Genomic DNA, 22953 nt, shown 5'->3' with positions numbered 1-22953 from the left:
TATTAATATAGTTCTGTTCGTTAAACGATTACATTGATTTAACGAGTGGTTGTGCTAGTGTGGGTGTAACAATATTTACATTTTACATACCCTATACATTAGATATGTCCTCCAAAGTATCTATATAGAATTGCAAGTTCGTATCTTGTACATGAAAGAAATTAAAGAAGAAAGTATAAACATAGACTGACCTTACTTATGTACTTTCTGAGTATTCAAACTGATCAAAATAATAGAACACGTAATATTTTCCATTATTATGTACTCTGTTATCTATCAGCAGTGACTAGAAATAGACGTGTAAATCTTTTATTTATCTAGAACATTTATGTCATTAATGTTGAAATGGGTTGAGGATAACAATTAGATAAAGTGAGATTTAGATAAAAGAACCGAATCTTGTTATTACAGTCACAAAATTAAATTATCACAAAAATTGCGAAGTTATTAAATAGAAGTCGTTATGTTATATATACATAACTTTCTTAAAAATCCGAAAATCTACGAAAAAAAAAAAAAAATATTGACAGATCTCATGCTACAACAGAACTAACGGGCCATATTACATATAGCTTCCAATTATAATGGAGCTGCAAAAAGAATTATGGGAAAAGCAGATGTTTCAGCTAACGCAAGAGCTGCGCAACATATTCTCTAAAGCAGTAAACAAATTAAACAAAAAGAAACTAAAAGGAAAATCTCCTTTAAGTGAATAACATAAGGAAGTTTAAATTTTGTTTAAAATTTGCTCATGATCATGTTTTATAGAAAAAGAAGTGGAGAAATGCGATATTTAGTGACGAAAAGAAATTTATTTTGAACGGTCTTGATGGCTGGAATTACTATTTCCACAATCTAAGGAAAGAAGAATAATATTTAAACCGTCAAATGAGTGGTAGTAGTGTTATAATGTAGGTCGGTATTGGATATCAAGGAAAAACTGACAAAATTTTTTTCATGTCATATAAACATCGAAAAATATTTTAACACATTGACTGTCAACTATTGAGTTATCTCAATAGTTTGTTCACTCGCCATATTTGTGCAGCTACAATGAAATTCGTACTATATCAGTGTAAATATGAATAGATAGTCTCAGGGAGAAGAACATAAAATCAAGGTTGACTTACATGGATAGAAAATTTATTAATAAATGAACAGAAAATGTAATCATACAAAGTTTATTCAAAATCAACAAGCAAAAGAATATTTTATTGTTTGTAATAATTTTTAAAATAATCTTCCACGCAAAGGCTTCTCTTGATAGATTGGACAGAAATAATGCGTTTTTCTGCATTTTTCAGCTTTGGTACAAATTCGATGGCATGTTTTTTTTCGGTAGGTGGGGTACTATAAATAATGAATCTCTTACAATCTAATTTTTTTTGAAACTGGTTGAATATCTTTTCCAATCAACGCATCGACGGATGCTTCTCTTTAGTAAAGAAAAAACTTTATAAGTAACTTATAAGTATTATTTTAGAAGAAGAAGTTGCTTTTTAAGCTTTAAAAAGATTTGTATAATATATATATATGTGTGTGTGTGTGTGTGTGTGTATATATATAATATATATCCTTATAATATGTAATGCAACCTTTTTGGGCCATCTAATAGTCTTTCTTAGTAGTACGATCTTTGAGCATTTGATCTGATCGGTCAATGCTAAACGTTCCTTGATTGTAATCTTGAATTATATTTGGTTTCATCGAAAGTTTTCCATTATGATTGGACATCTGTACCATTTCAACATGCATGTTTGAACTGGTAAGGACTTCTTGTTTGTCTCTCCAGTTACATACAGTAAGAGGACCACTACCAAATAAACTCCCCTTTTTTCAGTTTTTGATTTACCACATCTCTGGGATTCCTCTTTCTGTTATTTCGTAGAGTTCCACATATATAAGTTTTTCGTATAGTCAATTCAATTTCGTAAGATTATACTGAATTATAATTCAACAAAATTATAAAAATTATCCATGTATACTGTAAAATATTTTTATCTGGCACATAGTTTTGGTACATAATATTAGTATAGGTTGCACCTTGTATAATCTGTTGGAAAATGGTATTGAATTATCAAGTGAAAATAACGCACTAACAATTGGAAATTAAGTCGATTCATTCCAATTTTTGCCAAAACATTACATTATACAATTTGCTTGTACTCTTTTGATTGTAAGTAATGTTCTATTGAAGAAAAAGGGCAAGCACCTTTTTGTAATAAAAGTCGAATGAAAACTTTCATTTCCTGACATCTTTTCACTGTGATTCGTTCTTAGATTTTTTTTATTTGTTTATGTTTTGACCACAGTAATACAAAAAATTCTTCCGAAAAAAATAAGTCCATCAGCGTTTGCACTGTAAGATTTGTTGTATCCAATTTCAAACCAATATGTTCTCGGAAAATAAATAATTCAGATTTTGTTAATTTTCTTTTTCTGTTTCTGTATTTTTCTACAAATTATCGTTCGTATTTGATGTGGTTGCTTGAGAAGCATCGTGATTGCCTTTAGATTCGAGAATAGTCTTATCTTCAAGTTCGGAGACGACTTAGTCATTACTGTCCTCACTTGAATCCTCAAAAGGTACATAATCGCTACTGTCATTACCAACCTTGCCAAAAATCTCGTCAGATTCTGAATCACTTAGATTAGCGTAGTATTCAAGTTGTTTTTCAGTCAGTAGTCTTATCTTATTTATATTGGGGTATTTACAATTTGATTATAAAAATAATTATAAAATAACACACTCAAGAAAGACATAAATGTGATGGGCTCGATAACAAAGCTGTAGCGAAGCGACAGGTCGTAGCGTGTCTGTGCCTGAATTAACTTATAGTTGGTTTCCGCAAAGAGCTTTTTATTAAATAAGCCAACTAAGAGTAATTCGCAAGATTTTTTGTTTCCCCTCAAAAAAACACATTCTATATGCTTTTTGATGATTACTATATATAATAATTAGATTTTAATAATATAATGTGATTAAATTAAATTGGCTTTTTACACCAGAATCCTGAAAAGTACCGTGGTAGTCAACGTATTAAATTAATAGACGATCAGTTAAACACGCGATTCATATTACGGGCAGTACGTTTATTTTTTAACGAGATAATGCATACCATAAAGTGTGTTAAACCTTATTTTAATTCTAAAAATGTGACATATCTCAAAGAGTCGGTTCGGTCACCCGAGCTTAATATTATTGAAAATATATAAGCAAATTTAAAGAAGCGTTTATGAGAATGGAAAACAATACAAAAGTGTCATAGAATTAAAATAAAATATTATTATAAATTGGTCTTTTAAGACAAAAATGTATTAAAAAATTATTTAAATTAATTTCTAATCATTTATTAGATGTTATACAGTGAAAAGATGGTTTCACTATATATTAATTTGGAATTCCAAAAATATTTCCGTTCAAATAATTGTATATTTTTAATAACGTTTTATCATTTTGTCTGACTAAAATCAATACATGTTTATATCATTTTCTCTAATTTCTTTCATGTACAAGATACAAATTTGCAATTCTATATGCACTCTTTGGAGGACATTCTAATATGTAGGATAAATGAAATGTACACATATTCTATTGTTATATGAAATATACAAATACATTAATCATCCTATCATTTTGTCCAGCACTGTACTGTAGTTGATTCTTTGCGTTAGTAATGAAAACTTCCACAAAAAAATTAATGTTAATAAAATACTAACTAAAATCGCAAATGTCTTGTAGTTTTATCACCGAGTGTGTATATCTTTATATTAATGTAAACAAATTTTGTAGTCCGGAATTTTAAAGAAAAAATGAGTGAAGGAAAACTGAATATATTTTATAAAACTTTAAAAAATATTTATATTGATTCAAATACATAACATTATATTATTGCCAGTGAAATGATATATAAAAATAAACATTATACGCAATCTTTCAAGACCCTGTAATATTTATTTTCATTTCTTATATTCTAGAAAATAACAAATTGATTGTACTAGTTCTGCACCACTCAGAACTTGGTCGTTTACGAATATCTACACTTGCATCATTATAAAAGTTATTGTTTATTAGTGCTAATCTTTATTAACCCTTAATGGATGGGTTGTTTTTCTCCATTTCCAAGCATTTTTTAAGAGAATTAAATAAACGTGTGTATTTTAAAGCATTGCAGTTTTATTAAATCAATACTATTTTTGATAAAATTTTACAAAATTATTTATTTGCATGTCTAGTATTTCTTACGAGTGTGATATTTTATATAATATATAGCTTTGTGAAGTGGAAGCTGACAGAATTGACATGTATATTTTATTTCACTTCTTTTGTTTTTTTTTGAGCTGCAGACTTTGCAAGACTTGAGGATATTTTTTTCTTTTTGCTTTCCCAATACTTTGCTTAAGAATGTATTGCTTCATGCTTCCTGACAATCTATCTCGTAGATCTATTTTTAGAGTTCTTATAATTGGTTAAATTTGGATATAATTGACAGTCTCTTCGAAATCAGAATCATTTACTTATTGAGTGGTAACCCAGGTCCTTACTACTTCTTTTAGAAACTTATCGTAAGTTATATGTATGTTTGTGTTTAATTTCTTATAAATTATTAATGCATTGAAGAGAGGACAATTAAATAGAACGCAATTAAGACCACTCTTTTCAACTATTTTTTAGTTTTTCTCATTATGTCACAATATAAGAAGTCTTGATCTGTCCTATATATCCCTTTCATATATCTCTTATACTCGTTAATGCAATTTATTTTAACAATCTTTTCCATCTCTAGTCTTTTTATAACAACTATCATGCTGGCATCATGAATTTAGGATATCATACGAACTTCCCTCTTATCTTTTGATACTTGTAACAAGATATCATCCTTTCGTAAGTATATATTTTCACCTCTTTTTAAATTCTTTGATTCTTCTTTCAGTTCTAAAAAAAGACTGCAATTTACATAAATAGTTCTAACTTTCCTTGTAAGAAAGCGTTCTGCTATCTATACACTATTATAGAAGTTACCTTGATACAAATGGTGCCAAACGTCTAGACAAGGATCCAACAAAATAAATATAGTATTTTAGAGCATCTTTCCTTGAGCCAAGTAAATTTCAAAATTAATTATATAACCAGTTTTACTCTTATAAAGCATTCTAACAAAGTAGGCTGTATTTGTGGGATTTATCAGGGTTATAAATTTTAAAACGAAGTTTTTCTCTTCAAGGAATTACTCCTCCATCTATTCAGATCTCTTGATTTGGTTTACAAATACTTTTAAAGTTTTCAAGGAAGTAATTTTGTTCCAGTTTATAAAATCCAAGGTAATTTTCATTTAAGAATATGTTATCACTAAAATGCCAAAATTGCAAGATTTGTATAAATCAATTTCCATTCATAAATTTTGAAAAAATAGACATTTCTCCCAAGGAATCTGTTAATCGGTAATCTTTTAAATTCTTTTTCACCATATGACCCATCAAAAATATAATTCCCATAAATTTTTTCATTTCATCACTTGTAATAACAGTTATTTTTCTAGATTTAGAGAAGCACTGGTATTTGTATTTGTTTTGTTTATAATACAAATTACTTTACTCTGCCATCATTACAAACAAATTGTCTCATACAAATAATCCAACGCACTGAGAAATACATTTTACATTACTATGTATTTTTTGTATATCACAAGCCAAGAAAAGGTTCCAAGGACATTAGTTGTCTCGAGGTAGCTACTCACCTATATACAAGTCGCTACTTTCAAATTCACTTTCTGAAGACAATAACCTTTTCTGGGAGCTACAATTTCACTGCCATTAATAGTATTATCACTTTTTTCATCACAATTTTCTGATTCATTATCATTTCCTACATCGGATAACTTATGTACATAAATTTCTGTACAGATTTCCGCATCTTTCACAGAAAACATTTTCGTGCTTGCATTTTCACGATTACAAACTTACTAAAAATTATTTGCTAAAAAAGAAGCAAAATTACGCAGTAGATGCAACAGACAGATAGTACTATAATAGTAACAAGAAATAAACCCAATACGCATAAAAATGAAAAACTAATGCAACGTAAGTCTACGTAGCTCGTCCTAGAAAGTCAGAATGAAAAACATAAATTTACGTAACCGTTAAGTGTTAATACTATATTAATTAACCACAATATTAATTGTGTGATTGATAAAGTGTGTTTTGAACTTCTTTCTAACATACAAAACAATATCAAAGAAAATCAAGAATAAAATAATTTCAAAATTGAAATCTAGTTCTTCCACAAGAAAAATTGGAAAAGAATATAATGTAAGCTAATCTCTAGTTCAGAAAATAAGAAAAAAATATTGTTTTGATGTACTAACATCATTTAAAGGACAACCAAAATTATCAACACAGCAGAAAAGAAGTTGTTGGGTATATATATTCAGGTGAAGCTTCGAATGTTTCTATGGCCACAAATATATTAAAGGAAAGCACAAGAAAGTCGATTAGTAAATGAGCAGTGATGAGAGAATTAAGAAGTCAGAATTATAATATATGCAATAAAAAGAAATAAAAATCTATGTTATCTAAGAAGAATGTAAAAGCATGTTTAACATTTTCAAAGAAGTACAATTTGAATTAAATAATGGAGAAGTATAATATGGTCCAATAAAACGAAAATTAATCTAATATCATCAGATAGCAAAGTATAGTATTGGAAGAGAAAAGGTGAAAATCTGAAACAACACCAATTCAAAGAAATATTAAAACATGGCTATGGCTCCATTATGATATGGGGATATGTGACGTCCTATGGAATAGGTGGAAGATACAGAATTGTTAGCACTATGAACCTATATATAGTAGCAGTCATAATTTTAAGGTAAATTTTTATTTCAATTATACACATATAATTTAAGTATCATCTTTCTATTCAGTTTATTGTTTCGTAATAATCAAAATATATGTTTGATCTTTTTAATATTGATTTTTCAGTTGTCAATTGTAAACAAAATACAAATTTTTCCATATTCACTTCTTTCAAACTCCTAGGAGGAGCGGCTATTTGTATAAGATAATATATGTTTAAAATAATCAGTCGAAGAAATAACTTGTAGCCACATCTTTCAACAATATAATAAAGATTTATTAAAATCAATATATACTGCGTTTTTTGTTGTTCTAAATGTATTTACATCTTATGAAAGCATGAGTAAATTCTGAAATTTTCTCCTAAATGAAAGAAAACAAATTATGATGCTACGAAAGCAAAATAAAACATTTGCTGAAATATCTTTTATTATTAATAGATCAGAAACTGCTTACAAACAAAGTTGGTATAAATTTTAAAAACTGGCATATATTCTGATGAGCCAAAGAGTGGATAGACCATGTAAAATTACACCGAAAATAGATCACAGAATTCATCACTTAAGCGGAAACAATCGTTTTTGCTCTGCAATCGACATTGTGACTGAGATAAATAACAATAATGGTATAGAAATCAGTGTTAGAACAGACGTTTAAAAGACTTTCAGTTAAGAGGACAAAAAGCATGGAAGAAACTAATTCTGAGTGCGAAAAATCGTAAAATAAGACTGGCATTTGCTAAGACACATAGAAATTGAACAAACGAGAATTAGAAAAAAGTATTATTTTCGGATGAATCAAAATTCAATCACATATCTTTTGATGAAATATGATACCTTAGACACTGGATTGGAACAAATTTGAAACAACAGTACATTTTACCAACGATTAAACATGAGCGGGAGTGTAATGGTATGGGCATGTTTTTCTCAAAGTGGCCCTTGACCAATTCATTCTATTAATGGAATTATGGATCAATTTCAATGCATAGACATCCTAAAGAATATAATGTTATCACATGTACGAACTAACATAGATGATAATGTAATCTTTTAGCAAGATAATGATCCGAAACACCATTCGGTTGCATGAAATTTTTTTAGAGACAAAAATATTGCTTTATTACAATGGCTGTCACAATCACCTAATTTAAACTCGATCAAAAACATAAAGTATAATTTTAAAAAAGGTACAGACGTATAAATCATAAAATGATCTCTATTCCACAATAAAAACGACTTGGAGTAATATTACAGAGAACCAATGTAAAAAATTAATAGACTTAATAAAAAAAGACGTACTGGGATTATTAACCCCTTGCCTTATGATTTAAGTTTCAATAGCGCCTGCCATAAAAAACAAGATCGGTCACATGTGAGCTATTTCACAGTTTGACTGAGCTTTCGAAGTTGTACAAAACATGTCTTGATATGTAAATGCGTATATAAGATACAACTAATTTTATTTTACATAATACTTAATAAATAATTACCACCAATTAATCATTGAACAAGAAAGATTTATTATCTTGAAGTGAATAATAAATCATAATATAATATTAATAATAATAATAACATTAATTAATAATAAATCATAAAATAACATTTTTATTATAATTTCTAAATAAACATTTTTAATTATTAACTTCTTGATAAAATTTACAAAAATTTAATAATCTTCAATTGTATGGTATCTATCAAAGCATATTGGTACATGTAATGCAACTTTACATCTTTTGCACTCCCACGTTGTTTCGCTACGTTTTTTATATTTTATACAAACTTTACAGCCTCTTGCTGGCTTTGATTTCGATAGCATTGGGTCTATATGCTTGGGAAAATGACCCCAATGTTTTGTGTGTAATCTCTCTAGTAAATCTCCATTCGATAATCGTCATTTTCGTTTGTACTATGGTAAAGATTTTTTAGTAATGATTCAGCTATTTCAATTCTATATCCAACGTGTCTATTTTTTACTAATATTTATTTTATTGAATAAAATGTACGAATTAAACAGAGTAATATCAAACAAGTAAAAGAAAACTTCGGTATCCTTTCATACATTTCCTTATCATAGGAAAACATGCTGGCATTTGGTCTTGCCGATTAATTCTAACCATTTCTTTATCGTACTCAATAACACATTTTGGTTTCAAAGTACAATGAATCGATTTTTGTCTGGTTGAGTCATTTCTGCTATTTCGTGTTTTGAAGAAAGAATATAAACGCCTCATTTATCTTTCCATTTCAATGCCAGTATTCCATTGCAGCTTCTCATTTTATATTCACCTTTTTTTAATTTTACTTTACAAAAATCTTTTTGCATATTATTTTTGTTCAAGCGCACTATTCTAATAATATCAGTTTTACTCTTAATTAAAGTTTTAAACATTTCTAGTGAAGAGTACAAGTTGTCTAAATATAATTTATGTTTATATAATAGTGATTGTGATAGTTCTTTGACAACACTTTCAGATGAAAGTATCACTAGAATTTATTTTAGCACTACCAGTATATATTTTAAAATCATAGCAGTAACCTGATTTTGACTGACATAATTTATAAAATTTTATACCGAATCTTGCTCTTTTTGATTGATTAAATTATTTATAGAATAAGTATCCCTTATATTTCATCAACGATTCATCGATAGTAATATTCTTTTGCGTTGTATATACTACTTTAAATCTTTGATTTAAAAATTTATCACGTTTTATTTTACATAATTTATTTGTATTGTTAGTCGAATTTTTATCTACAAAATGCTAACATCTAGTTATTTGCAGAAATCTTTTGAATGGCATCATTCTTTTAAAAATTGATATTTCTATAATTGCTCTCTTAGACCAATTCATTTAAATTGTTGATTTCTTCACTTCAGCCATTATTATACATAGTGCAAAATATATTTTGATTTTACCACAGTTTACAATTTCGTCTATCTTTAGTCTTTTATATTTATTGTTCATTATTTGGTTTTAGTATCGATTTGTTTCCGTGATAATATTTTCCCAAAATATATTATCTAATATTATATTAAAAATGTTTAATTCTTTTTTTTTGTAACCTAATTGATTTAAAAGTTAAATTCCTATAACTTTGGCACCGTAATGTAAAAATGATTTCCGAAGGACAATTTAGCGGATAATAGAGGAAAAATATTTTAAAAATTCTATAACTAATAGATATCATGAATAAGCAACATTTAATTATATGTAACTTTTAGACACTATATACATATAATAGAGGATACTTTGGGACATTATTCGTTTATGTGTAGTAAATGGAACGCGTGACCGGGCTTGTATGAGAAATTTCACCTTAACGTTTATATTTTTTGCATGAATACAACGCTATTTTTATTTTATATAGATATGTTTTTGTTCAGTGCGCTAAACTCAGTAGTACTCAGTAGTATTTGTAACTTTACATCGTATACACGAATAGTCATCCTAATTTTCATCCAAAATCGAAAAATTTTTCTATTTTTAATTCTTTCCATAAAATTCTTTCCACAAATGAAACCGCGCAAAATTTTCTTGAAGAATTGAAAGTAATTCCTTCTCATATTTTAGTACAACTACCGCCCAATTGTTGTAACTTACCAATGAAAGTCGAAAAATTGAGTGGTTCAAAATTAGGCTGGATAAAGCGTTACTTAACAAAGGCAACAAAGAATAAAGGTGCGAAGTGTTATAAAAGCGTAACTCCGGCGGGAAACACGTTTTTCGAAAGAAGAATGTGTAGAATTAGTTTACAGAATATCGCTGCGATTGTAATTTGTTTTATTTTACAAATGAAAGTTACGGAAGTGTTTGAAAATCTACTTTTGTGGCATCATCAACGTCGTGATGATGAATCGAGTTGTGAAATTGTAATGGACTATTTTTCATGTTGCCATGAAGTAACTGAGATTATTAGTTCTCAACATGTAGGAATGTTTTGTGACGAGGGCAAAACTTTACAGATTGATGAGACATTTTTAACAAAGAGCAAATACCATTGAGGTCGGATTATAGAACAAGTGTCCATTGTTGTTTTGTATTGTAAAGAAGATAAGAATAAAATTTTTTTTTAAGTAGATGGAAAGAGAACGAAATTTGTGCCGTATATTAAAAAATTCGTTAATCCTACGACTTTCAGATGACGCGAAACAATATCACGGTGTTGAGAAAATTATTTCGTCCAGTTAGATATGTCGCACTACGAAGCGTTTCGACTGCAGATGATCATACGAATACAATCAACTATCTTGAGGCTCAAAATAAACCCCTAGAAAGAGCAATCGTTTCTCGAAAAAAGGCAACAGTGTTGTACCAATATATGGCATTATATTATTACCGAAAAAATATATTAGAAAAATAATATCAATATGACCGTGGATCACAAATTATGCAATTTTTCGAAGACATTGTCAGTTTACCCTGGCTGGACAAAAAAAAGATATTAAATTTGAAAAATCTTGAACTTTCTCGGGAAGATGTTAATAGTATTAATACTATTAAGGATTATTTGCTATCATTCAAACGTCAACGTGAAATAGTAATCGATGAAGAGTTTAATTTTGAGTAGAGTTCTGAGAATGATACTGATAATCCATTATTTGATTCATCATGATCGATGATACTATGTTACAATTTTTTTTATGCTTATTGCAATTCGATATTTTCTTCCATTAAAATTGAGATTTTTTATTTTGTTTAAATAGTTTTTTAGTAAAAAAAAATTATAATAAAGAATATTTATAATGTGTTCAATGTAGTATATAACGTTTGGAAAAAATATTAATATAAGGTTAGCTGCTCTAAAAGTCAATGACTTTGATAAATTGTCAAGATTACTATCCTCAGTATTCTACAGAAGTACAAAATATTCTGAGAAGGAAATTTTAGCGCAGAATACGGAAAAAATACTTCTCGTTTATAGATTATGGGTTAGGTTAGTTTTTTCCAGGTTGGAATGCAGGGAAAAAGACGAAACCCACGCGTTTGATATTATAAACATAAATAAATGAATCTCCTAAAAATATATTTTATAAGACGTTCATGATGTCTGAAAATTTAACATAATTCATGGAAATTCTTTTCTTAAATAATTTTTTAATGAACAATGAATGATATCTAAGACTTTTATAGGATATGTAAGATAGTGATCTTGACAACATATGTCAATGTCATCAACTTAATATTTTGTTTTGTAAATTTTGTTTTTTAAATAATTCATATTATTGCTATATCTTGGAAATGATATCATCAAAAATGCCTTTGGAAGTCACAAACAAAATGCGACGCCAAAGTTATGGGAATGGAGCCAACTTAAAGTTGCCATTTTTATATCAAAAATTTCCATATAGTTCCACGTTTTGGTTCATTAGTTTCTGCTTTTCAAATCCATAGCTCTGATTATTGATTATCTGATATATAAATCTGATTACTGTGATCATCGGTATTATCTTCAATAACCAGTCACTTACAACGTTTTTGTAGAAGTAAAATATCACTACTGTATCTGTCACTATTTACGATATCTATCAAATCACTGTTTGCGATGTTAACAGAACTTTCACTGTCGAAGATAAGGGTACCTTTCAAATATTTTTCAAGAAATTATATCTGACACGACCGAATGCGGCTAAGAAAATCAATGTTGTTGCTATATCGTATAAGAGGTAACCCGAAGGACGTACTACATATCTCATACGATATTGCAAGATATGGGGTTAAACATAATGAACTCCAGACGAAATACTAAATGTTGTCATTAAAAACTTATTTTATGTATCGTCAAATTTTTATCAACGATTATACAACACGAGTTTACTTTCTTTTTGTATATTTTATAATGTAAAAACATTATTTTGTATATTTGATATATGTAGAAGCAAAATATTTTTTTTTCCAAATGTGTAAATAACAGATTAGTCAGTTACTATCAAAAACAGAACAATTGTACATATTTTTTTATATACAATATACAGTGGGGACCATATACTTAATAAGATAAACGTACATTTTTAACTATGATATATGTGTGAAGAAATTAAGTGAAAATAAAATAACTGTAATCTTTAAAATTCGTATTGATAATGTAAATATTGAAACAAATTTTTTTCATATTCCAAGAAATAAGACGTAACATATATATTTTGTTTAGAGCGTCAATTTCTGTAGCGATCAAATACTTAAGGATACTACGCATCGTACTACACGAAAAAATAAATTGTCCGTATCAGTCTCAATCGAGTAGTTCATGTAATTAGGCGCGATATAAAGAACATTAATATGAGTAAAGGAAGAAATATCAGAACAACAAAAGTGCAATTTTTGCGAAAAAGTGGAAAATTTTATCACCAAATTTCTTCAGAACTTGCAATATCTATAGTCGCCTGTTTTCAAACCATGGAGTACATCGAACGTTTTGGAACCACAGATAATGTTCCTCATAAAATTAAGCAACATAAAATGATGCCAAAATTGATCGAAAGATCCATAGACTTTTCGAGCAGATAGATTTAAAACTGCAGTAACTATTCATTCAGAAATAAATTCTGATTTGGATAAAAAAGTAAGTATTTGAACAATACATTGTCGTTTAAATGAGTGATTTAATGAATCGAGTACCATAGAAAAATTGCATTTGCCAAAGAACATTTTCATTGGACATCAAAACAATGGTCTAAAGTAATTTTGATGGACGAGTCAAAATTTAATTGATTTAATTCTGATTAGAAAACATATGTGAGACACCGTGTAGGAGAAGAATATATAAAGATTTGTACAAAATGCACAGCCAAAGGTGGTACAAGTTCTGGGATGCAATGAATATTAATGGAACCGGTCCCATACATCATAGGGGGAATCATGGACCATTTTAAGTGTTGCCCTCATATGCCAGCAATAAAATGTCAAAGGATTGGATCTATCACTCTGATAACGATCCAAAACATATAACTCGTATAGTAAAACAATTTCTAAATAAGCAAAATATTCAGATAATGAAGTGAATACAGTTTCTGAATTTAAATCAGATCAAAATGTTGTGGATCGATATTGAAAAATTTGTAAAACAACAAAAACTAAAAAACTTAGAAGAATTATATACTGTTATCCAAGATGGTTGGAAGTCTATACCAATGGAAAGATGCATACAATCTATGCTACAAAGATATGGAGAAGTTATAAAACAGAAAGTTATTAACAACTAAACATTAACATATAAAAACTTAAAAATTAAATAAAAATGCAAAATATAAAAAATATTTGTGTCTGTAATGTTCGTTTAAAATATTATACCTGGACTTAAACAATTTTTTTTTTTTGTTAATATTAGTAGTAAAGAATTTTTTTTTGTTAATATTAAGTAAAAGCTTTTTAGCTATTGTATGCAATAGTGTTTACATTTACTATATATGTAAGTAACTATCATATAATTGCATTAAATTTCGCAATTTAGTAATAAAAATATAAATTTTTCAAGCGTCCATAGACCTATAGCTGTCACTATAATATGTATAATTTCTTTCTTTCTTTCTTATCATGTTAAACTTTGGTCCGCAACTGTAATTACTTGTCAATTTTACGATTTCATCTACCGAAAATGATAGAAAACATATCCTGAGAATCAAGTAATATTCCAATAGGACCAAGATCCTTAATACATAGCAAAATCAGTACAAAACTGACTGAATAATAAAAATTTTTAATTAGTAGATTAGCCTGCACAAAGTCTGGATTTAAACTAGATCGAAAATTTATGGATGCATTTAAAAAAAAAGTTATATTGTGAATATCATACAATGGCAACATCAATCGATAATCTTTAGACTACAATTCAAGAAGAATGGCACAATATTAGTTCGGATTATTGTGAAAGATTAGTGCAAATTATGACAAAAAGGATAAATGCAGTATTAAAGGCAAAAGGCCTCTGAATAAAATATTAAATCCTCAATAAATATTCGATGGAAAACAATATTATCTGTTATAATGGGCGATACAAAAAAACATAAACAATCGTTAAGTGATCTTTAAAAAAAGCTTTAAATACAATTAATTTTCATATATTATTTATTTTATGTTGTTAAAATTTTGAAATATATTAATCCATTTCCAAAAATGTGTAAAGTGTGATTAGTTTTGCTCATCACTGTAAATCATTACCTAAAAGGATGTTAGAAGTTATAGAAAGAAAAGGGCATTATTGAATCAAATAAAAATGTTTATCCTATGATTTTGTCGCACACATTTTCACCTAAATAGGTATAATTTCAGAAAAAATGATGTAAATTGTATGCTAGAAAAGGCAACATATGTTTATACTATTATACATAAACCATTTTTACATTTAATTACTTTAAAGAAACACAAAATCCAGGAGTGTCCTATCATTTGTTGCGGAGTGTAAATAATTACTTATATAAAAAGGTTTCCAGTCCTTGTTACATGCAACGGCTTACAAAATATACGAATCAGTTTATTCACAAACCTATAAAATATATTCTTGAAACTTTGCAATATAAAGCTATTTATCTTAATAATATATAATAACAATAGTAATAACAATCATCATCATCATCATTATTATTATTATTGTCTATGTGCGCGGGTACGTGCACTGGTATTGGATATCAGAGTAAAACTGAAATAAAATTTATAACAGGACGAATAAATAATGAATAGTACCTCGAAATGATAAATGAGCAAGTAAACACATATGTTGTAAAAATTGTTAAGAATAAATATATTTTTCATGACAATACTACAGTCCACACGACAAATGTGATAAAGGAATATTTTTTTCTACAAAATATTCATGTTTTGGATTGGCCAGCAAGATCTCCTGATATACAATTTTTGAATATTATTGAAAATTAGTAGGGACATCTTACAAAGCAATGTATCAAGATGGCAGACAGTTTTGAAAACATTAATGATTTAAGACAGCATTCTAGATGTGTGAGAGAATATAAGTCAAAAAAATATTAAAAACTTGTATAAATCTTTACCAAAAAGAATGATAGAAGTCATTAAGTGTAAAGGAAATGCTATAAGATATCAAGAATTGAATATTATTAACCCTTTACACTCTAGCCTAGTGACTCATATAGTATACCAATAACTCCAGCACTATATTACTTACATGTGTGTGCGTGTGTGCGTGCAACAAAAAATACAGTTGCTGCAATAAAACAAAATATTTATTCATTAACTAAACAACATTATATAAAACAATTTTTATATACATTACATAAAAACAACATTATATAAAACAAGCTCAAGTTTATAAATCCTCAACAAAATAAAAATTTTATGTTTTGTAATTTGTAATAGCGTGATATTTTTGGAAACAATCACCCATATGCATATGGGATCTTTCGGGATTATCACAAAATTCACTAGTTTCACGTCTTTTTCCTTTCTCTTGTCTGTTAGAACATACAGCACAATCTCGTTTTGTGACAGTGGATTTTTATTTTTGTTCTTTTTCATTCTTTTTCTTATTTCTTTTATATAAGATGTATGAATTTATGAAATACTCGCATCAGTTTATATTAAAACGATCAAGTCAGCAAAACATATCATGTCGCTGCGACTCATGTCGCTGCGACAGTACTCGTATTTCAAATGCATTATCGCGCGACAACGGAGTGCAAAAGGTTAACACTTCAAGGTTTTCATCCAATGTGCTATCACTTTGTCCCTCTACATTTCACTAATAATTTTTTTTCTTTTAATAAAAACAAATATGTTGATCAAATCTAGTTTCATTTCATTTATATACAGTTAGTCAAAAGTCTCCGTACACTCTACTAAAATTTTCTTGACATTGTTTCTCTCCAATGAGAATGTTAATAAATAAATAATTTTTACTATATTCAGTTACATAACATTTATTATTGATGAAAAATAAAGAATATTTTATTTATTTATAAACAAGTAAAATGAAGAAAAAGACGAACAACAAAAGTAACGTCAGAAAAGTCTTTGTACAATGTCTTTAACAATTTAATACTAAGAATTCAGTAGGATGTTTACAAACAAGACTGAGACAGTGCTCCAAAATCAAGTACAAGTTTCTCATCTGCCAGAGAAGAGAAAAGATTATATACAACATTTTTCCGAAAATGGAAATACTGATAACAGTTCGCTAGTTAATTATAAAATTAAGAGATGCAATATTAAGAAAAATTGCCCAAATTATAAAGAAATCACACTTTTCTGTATAGCATGTTCTTAATAGATATAATAAAACTTGATCATTGCAAAATCAATGACGAACAGGAAGACCTCAAAAATTAAAAGTACATCATAAACGTGCTATTTTGCGAACGATGAGATATGATCCATAAACAAGTGCTACAAAATTGGTAGATATGATTGAAACTGACTAAAATATTAAAGCATTTCTGAAACTATCGGAAATGTACTTAAGAAAGTTGGTTACATGGCCGTATAGTCATACAAGAAAACCTTTCATAAGTACAACTAATGAATGTAAACGTTTGGAATTTGCAAATTCGCATATTAACAAGGATAAAAACTTCTGGAATAGTGTTATATTCATTGATGAATGTAAATTTAATATTTTTATTTCTGATGGATATATTAAAGTTTAGAGGAAACTAAATACACAAATGTAATGTAAAAATTTATGTCCAACAATTAGACATGGTTTGGGAGTACATGAATGCAATAAGGGTTAAAAATTTAACATTTATTAATGAAATTATGAATTAAAATGTCTATCTTAATATTTTAAATAAAAATTTAAGTAGTAATGCAATGAAATTAAATCTATAAGGATCTTTCAACAAGATAATAACCCAAAGCACATTGCAAAAAAATTAAAATAATGGATATTATATAATGTTCCGAAGCAAGTTCGTACACCCTAACATGAACCCCATAGAATATCTATGAAACTTAAGAAAATATAATATTAAAAACAAAAGAGAATGGAAATCCAAAATTTTATTTGAATGGAATAATTCTCACATAATGTAACTGAAAAATCAGCTGACTCAATGTCAAAAAGATTACAAGAGATAATTAAAGTGAAGGGAAAACTGAGATTATTAATTTAAGATATTATGATTAATATAGTTATATGTACGGAAACTTTTTTGACTTTATTTTTATTATGTTTGTCTTTTTCTTTATTTTACTTGTTGATAAATAAATATATTTTTTTTCTTTTTCATTAATAATAAATATTATGTTCCTGAATATACTGGCGTAAAAATTATTTATTTATTAACATCCCAGTTGGAAATAAACAACATTAAGAAAATTTTAATACTGGGTATGAAGACTTTTTTTTGATTAACTGTATACCGATAAAGATATCCTGAAAACATATGTATAAAAAAAATTGAATTTATAATGTTTAATAAAGAATGATACATTAATTTGGAGATATGCTATTTTTTTATCCCGAAATGTATACTACATATTTGTATACACCCACATATTTGTATATATGCATCTATTATTTTATCCAAATATCATCATTAGAATTATGATTAATAACAAGAGTTTTTACAAAGATAAAATTCATTGAACCTTAAGATCTTGATAAGAAAATTAATTGAAGTTTAATTCAACTAATAAAGAGCAGAGTAGTTAAAATATGATCTAAACATATTACAGAAACACCACTTTGTACATGGACCAGTAAAAAACAAATAATTGAATATTAAATATTGTTAAATTGAAATGTAGTATACAGATCTGTTCGCCAAAGTATTGAATAATAATAAGTTTAACTTTTGAAAGAATGTGTTTACTATTTAATGTCTATTTTTTATTGTTAAATTTATTTGTTAAAGTGCTAAATAAGAGATTAAGAGATAGTACTAGAGAAAGTATCTTAACTAGAAAGTACTAGAGATAGAACTAAGAGAAAGTAAACTTAACAATACCAGGATTTTACACACGCGCGAGATCTATCTGACAAAGTATCTAACCTTGTACTATAGCAGAAGAAAGAATTAAATCCAATGAATGGCGACGTTGTTCCCTTCAAAGTACTTCCCTTCGGAAACTATAACCTTCTTTCAACAATCCTGCCGCTTTCAAATCCATGTCATCGAATCTTCTTCCCTTAAAAGAATGTTTTAATTTGGAAAATAGTCAAAAGTAGCAAGGAGCAAGGTCAAGACTTTAAGGGAGCTGACAAAGCTGAACAATCCCGTGTTTCACAAGAAATTAGTGGATAAGTTGCAATGAATGGGCAGGTGCATTGTCATGGTTGCCAAATTGCCACTTTTCCACAAATCTGACAGTTTTCTTTTTTGCGTCACGCAATCGTTTCAAAACTTTTTTGTAACACTCTTTATTTATCGTCTGACCTTTTGGAGCGTACTCGTGATACATAACTCCTTCCCAACTTGCTCAGATTTTGACATGCTTTCTTTGATTGTTACTCTTCGAACATCTTCCACTGCAAAAATTGAGCTTTCATCTGGATCTCATACCCATAAACCCATGACTCATTCCCATGAATTTTGATCTTTTTCAACATTTCCGACTTGTTTCTGATTGATTCTAAATTGTTCTAGACAACATTCACAAGATAATTCTTTTGGTCTTGTTTCAACAACCTTGGAACGAATTTTGCAGCTATGCGACTTATTCCTAAATCTTGGCTAAGAATTTCTGAAATAACGGTTTTTGGAATTGCGAGGCTATCTCTCAAATAGTCAAACGACGATTTTAATTAATTAAAATTCGAATTCATTTCACATTTTCAGGTGTTTTAACCATTATAAGCCTGCCAGAACTAGGACCACTTAAACAATTCTTTAATCCGTGTATCACTCATGGAATCATCGTTATATACTTTTCGAATCATGTGGATGGTTTCCGAACACGATAAATGGCCAAATTTTTAGCAAAATTTAATGCACACTTTATTCGATACATTCAGTCATTGTGAAATGCGACACGTATGAAATTCAAAGTTTACTCAATAGCTTATCATTGTCGGCTAAAGACTCGAAGGACCATACTGCTTGGTAGGGACACTAGTAAAGATCTTCCTTAAATAATGAATACTTATTATAGCACATCCAAATACGAAGTTAGAGCATACGGTCGAATACTTTTCAGGCAGACCTCATATATATATAGAGATATATTTACAATTTAGAGATATATACGATTGCTTGACGCAAAAAAGAAAACTGTCAGATTTGTGAAAAAGTGGCAATTTGGCAACCATGACAATGCACCTGCCCATTCATTGCAACTTATCCACTAATTTTTTGTGAAACACAGGATTGTTCAGCTTTGTCAGCTCCCTTAAAGTCTTGACCTTGCTCCTTGTTACTTTTGATTGTTTTCCAAATTAAAACATTCTTTTAAGGGAAGAAGATTCGATGACGTGGATTTGAAAGAGATAAATAGAAATTGTCTTTTTGATTTGAATAATTGTCGGTAATAGTAAAAGTATATGAATAATAACGAATAATAAAAAGAGAAAATTCTACAAAGTAACAATCAAAAACAACTCAAATAAAAGAACATTAACAAATTTTTCATATTAATTATATCAAGATATATTGTGTATAGATATGTGTGTAATAGGAAATATATTATTAGATATCCTATATATTAGATGTCCTCCAAAGTGAGTATAGTAAATCTAAAATTTCTATGGTATAGAAGAAGACGAATAAAGGAAAAAATATAAACATGATCCGATCTTAATTAACTTTGTTTTCCATTTTTAGGTTTCCTGTTAGTAATTAGTCAATGATTTGAAGCAGACATGTAAATTTTTCAGTTAGTTATAATATCGGTGTATCTAATTCTAGAATAAATATTCCAATTCTAGAATAAATAATTCCAAGAAAAATGACTAGAAGAAAAAAATTAAACAAAAGTGAAGTTAATTGGATCTTGTTGTTGCAGTCAAAAAATTGTATTATTACAAAAATTGCAAAATTATTAAATAGGACTCTTAACATGATATATATAATCTTTTAAAAATTCCAAAAATTTATAAAAAAAAAAGAGCGATTGGAAAAATGTGTATTACAACAAAGCACAATAAATAGATTACCTAATGCATTGCTTCTAATTTTAAGGAAATTGCAAGAAAAATCACTGAAAAAATAAAAGATTCACTACACCAATGTAAAAAATATGTAAACAATATTCAGTGCAAATAAAATTGGAAGGCTATAAATGAACGTCTAGAAAGGATAGCAAGACCCGATCTAGATTCTGCAAAAATATTCCTATTTGTTTACTGGGACTGTCAATATTAGAAAGAAAAGCACTATCTTAACATAAAATAAAGGCAATACTTCATACTGCATTAAACTCTTGTCGCTGCAAGAGAAATCGCTCACAAAATTTTAATGGAAACTAATATTTAAAATGTTCATTGTATGCTATAAACAAATAACATTATAAATCAGACAAAAATATAGGTGAAGCCACGATTGACAATAAAATATAAGAACAACTAACATTTGTAAAGAAATATTTTCACTAGAAGAAAACCTGCAGAAAATTATTTTTATCGGTGAGAAACAAGTTCAACCTCAATGATTCAAATAGATGTTCATATTATTATCGAGATATTCAAAACGAACTATTAAGAAAAATTTAATGTCAGATTAAAGAAGGTGGATTAATGATTTGGGCTGGCATTGCATATAGAAGAAGACCGAAAATTAATTTTATACCAGGAAAACTGAAATACAATTTACCTACAATTAATAAAAAATCAAATTGATAAATATGGCAGAATACATTGCTGTCATTCAGAATATATATTCCAGCAAGAAGTGCTGTTGTCCATATAATATTATTTGCATATATAATATTATATCCATATTTGGATATTCTTCCAAAAAGAAAATTTTTATTCTTAAATAGCCAACATGCTCCCCAGACCTCAATATTAATAAAAATTATTATCACAAGCAGACTATATAGAAGACAGACAGTTTGAAAATTTACATGATTTAAAAGCCTGTATTAATAAAGAATAGGAAAATATTCTCCCATCTACAATCAGTCTTGTATAAATCTTTACCAACCAAGATCATAAGATAAGAAATAATTGAGAACCATAGAAGCTCAACACATTATTAAGAACATCTTTATCTATATTATTTATATATCTTTGTATTTATAACTTGTATAATATAAGATATACGTTTATACTTTTCAAATGTGCTATCATTTTATCTGTGCCTATTTGTATTTCTATCAACAGAACACATTAATATAATACCAATCTAAATTATATTTATACATTTGTAAAAGGTTGTCTTCACATAGCATTCAGAATTTTCACACTATCATAATATGAAAATATGTAATATAAAAAATTAGACAGCACACATGTGCTATTTTCTTTATTTGGAAATATACACAGGATGTGTAAAATGTACATTTCCTTCTTTTAATTATACGAAATATTTAAATATATCAAATGTATTATCATCTTTTTATATCATCTATTTTATTCCCTTTTTAGATTTACATAACCTTACTTTCTACTTTTGTCGTTCTAATGTTGTTCTGTTATATAGCATGTCCAGTCTTCATTATACGTTTATTTATCCTATGCCGCATGGTTTCTTCTTCTTCTTTTTTTTTTTTTTTTTTTTTTTTTTACAGTTATTCTTACTATTCCTTTCGTTCATTTCTCATCCAATCTTTAAAAACTAAGTAGCGACATATACTGTCAGTGGCTTAAAACATTTAGATATGTATCGACGTAAGATAAAACAGTAAGGAAATTCACCAATCAGAGTCGATTATTCCCTATTCTCTATATTTTAGACAAAACGCAAACTGTAACGATGAAATATTTGGCAATAACGGAATTCTTATGACTTACGTCTAACATCCGATCATATGCCTTCTAGTATTTAAACTCGACATTTGAAATTTTATGAATGTAACGCAGTACTAGTATATAGATTTTATGGTTATGTACCCAAACATTGCGATTGAAATTATCAAGAACATTATACTTTGTTTATTATATCTACGTTTTAATAAAACGTAAATATATTAAAAAAAATTTTAATGATACAAAAATCAGCAAGTAGCAACACTTGAAACTTAATAATTAT

At 28.0% G+C, this 22953-nt stretch overlaps 1 long non-coding RNA gene across 1 annotated transcript; it reads left to right on the top strand.

Moving 5' to 3' along the window:
- Positions 1-6126: 6126 nt before the first annotated feature.
- On the top strand, positions 6127-7065 carry LOC122636046. Its single transcript, XR_006328849.1, has 3 exons — positions 6127-6309; positions 6377-6868; positions 6982-7065. It is a non-coding gene; the product is annotated as an uncharacterized LOC122636046 (long non-coding RNA).
- Positions 7066-22953: the final 15888 nt, after the last annotated feature.

This window comes from Vespula pensylvanica, chromosome 20 (assembly GCF_014466175.1).
Source record: "Vespula pensylvanica isolate Volc-1 chromosome 20, ASM1446617v1, whole genome shotgun sequence".
NCBI classification, from domain to species: Eukaryota; Metazoa; Arthropoda; class Insecta; order Hymenoptera; family Vespidae; genus Vespula; species Vespula pensylvanica.
The sequence above is the reverse complement of the archived record's forward strand: the minus strand, read 5'-3'. Positions and strand labels throughout refer to the sequence as shown.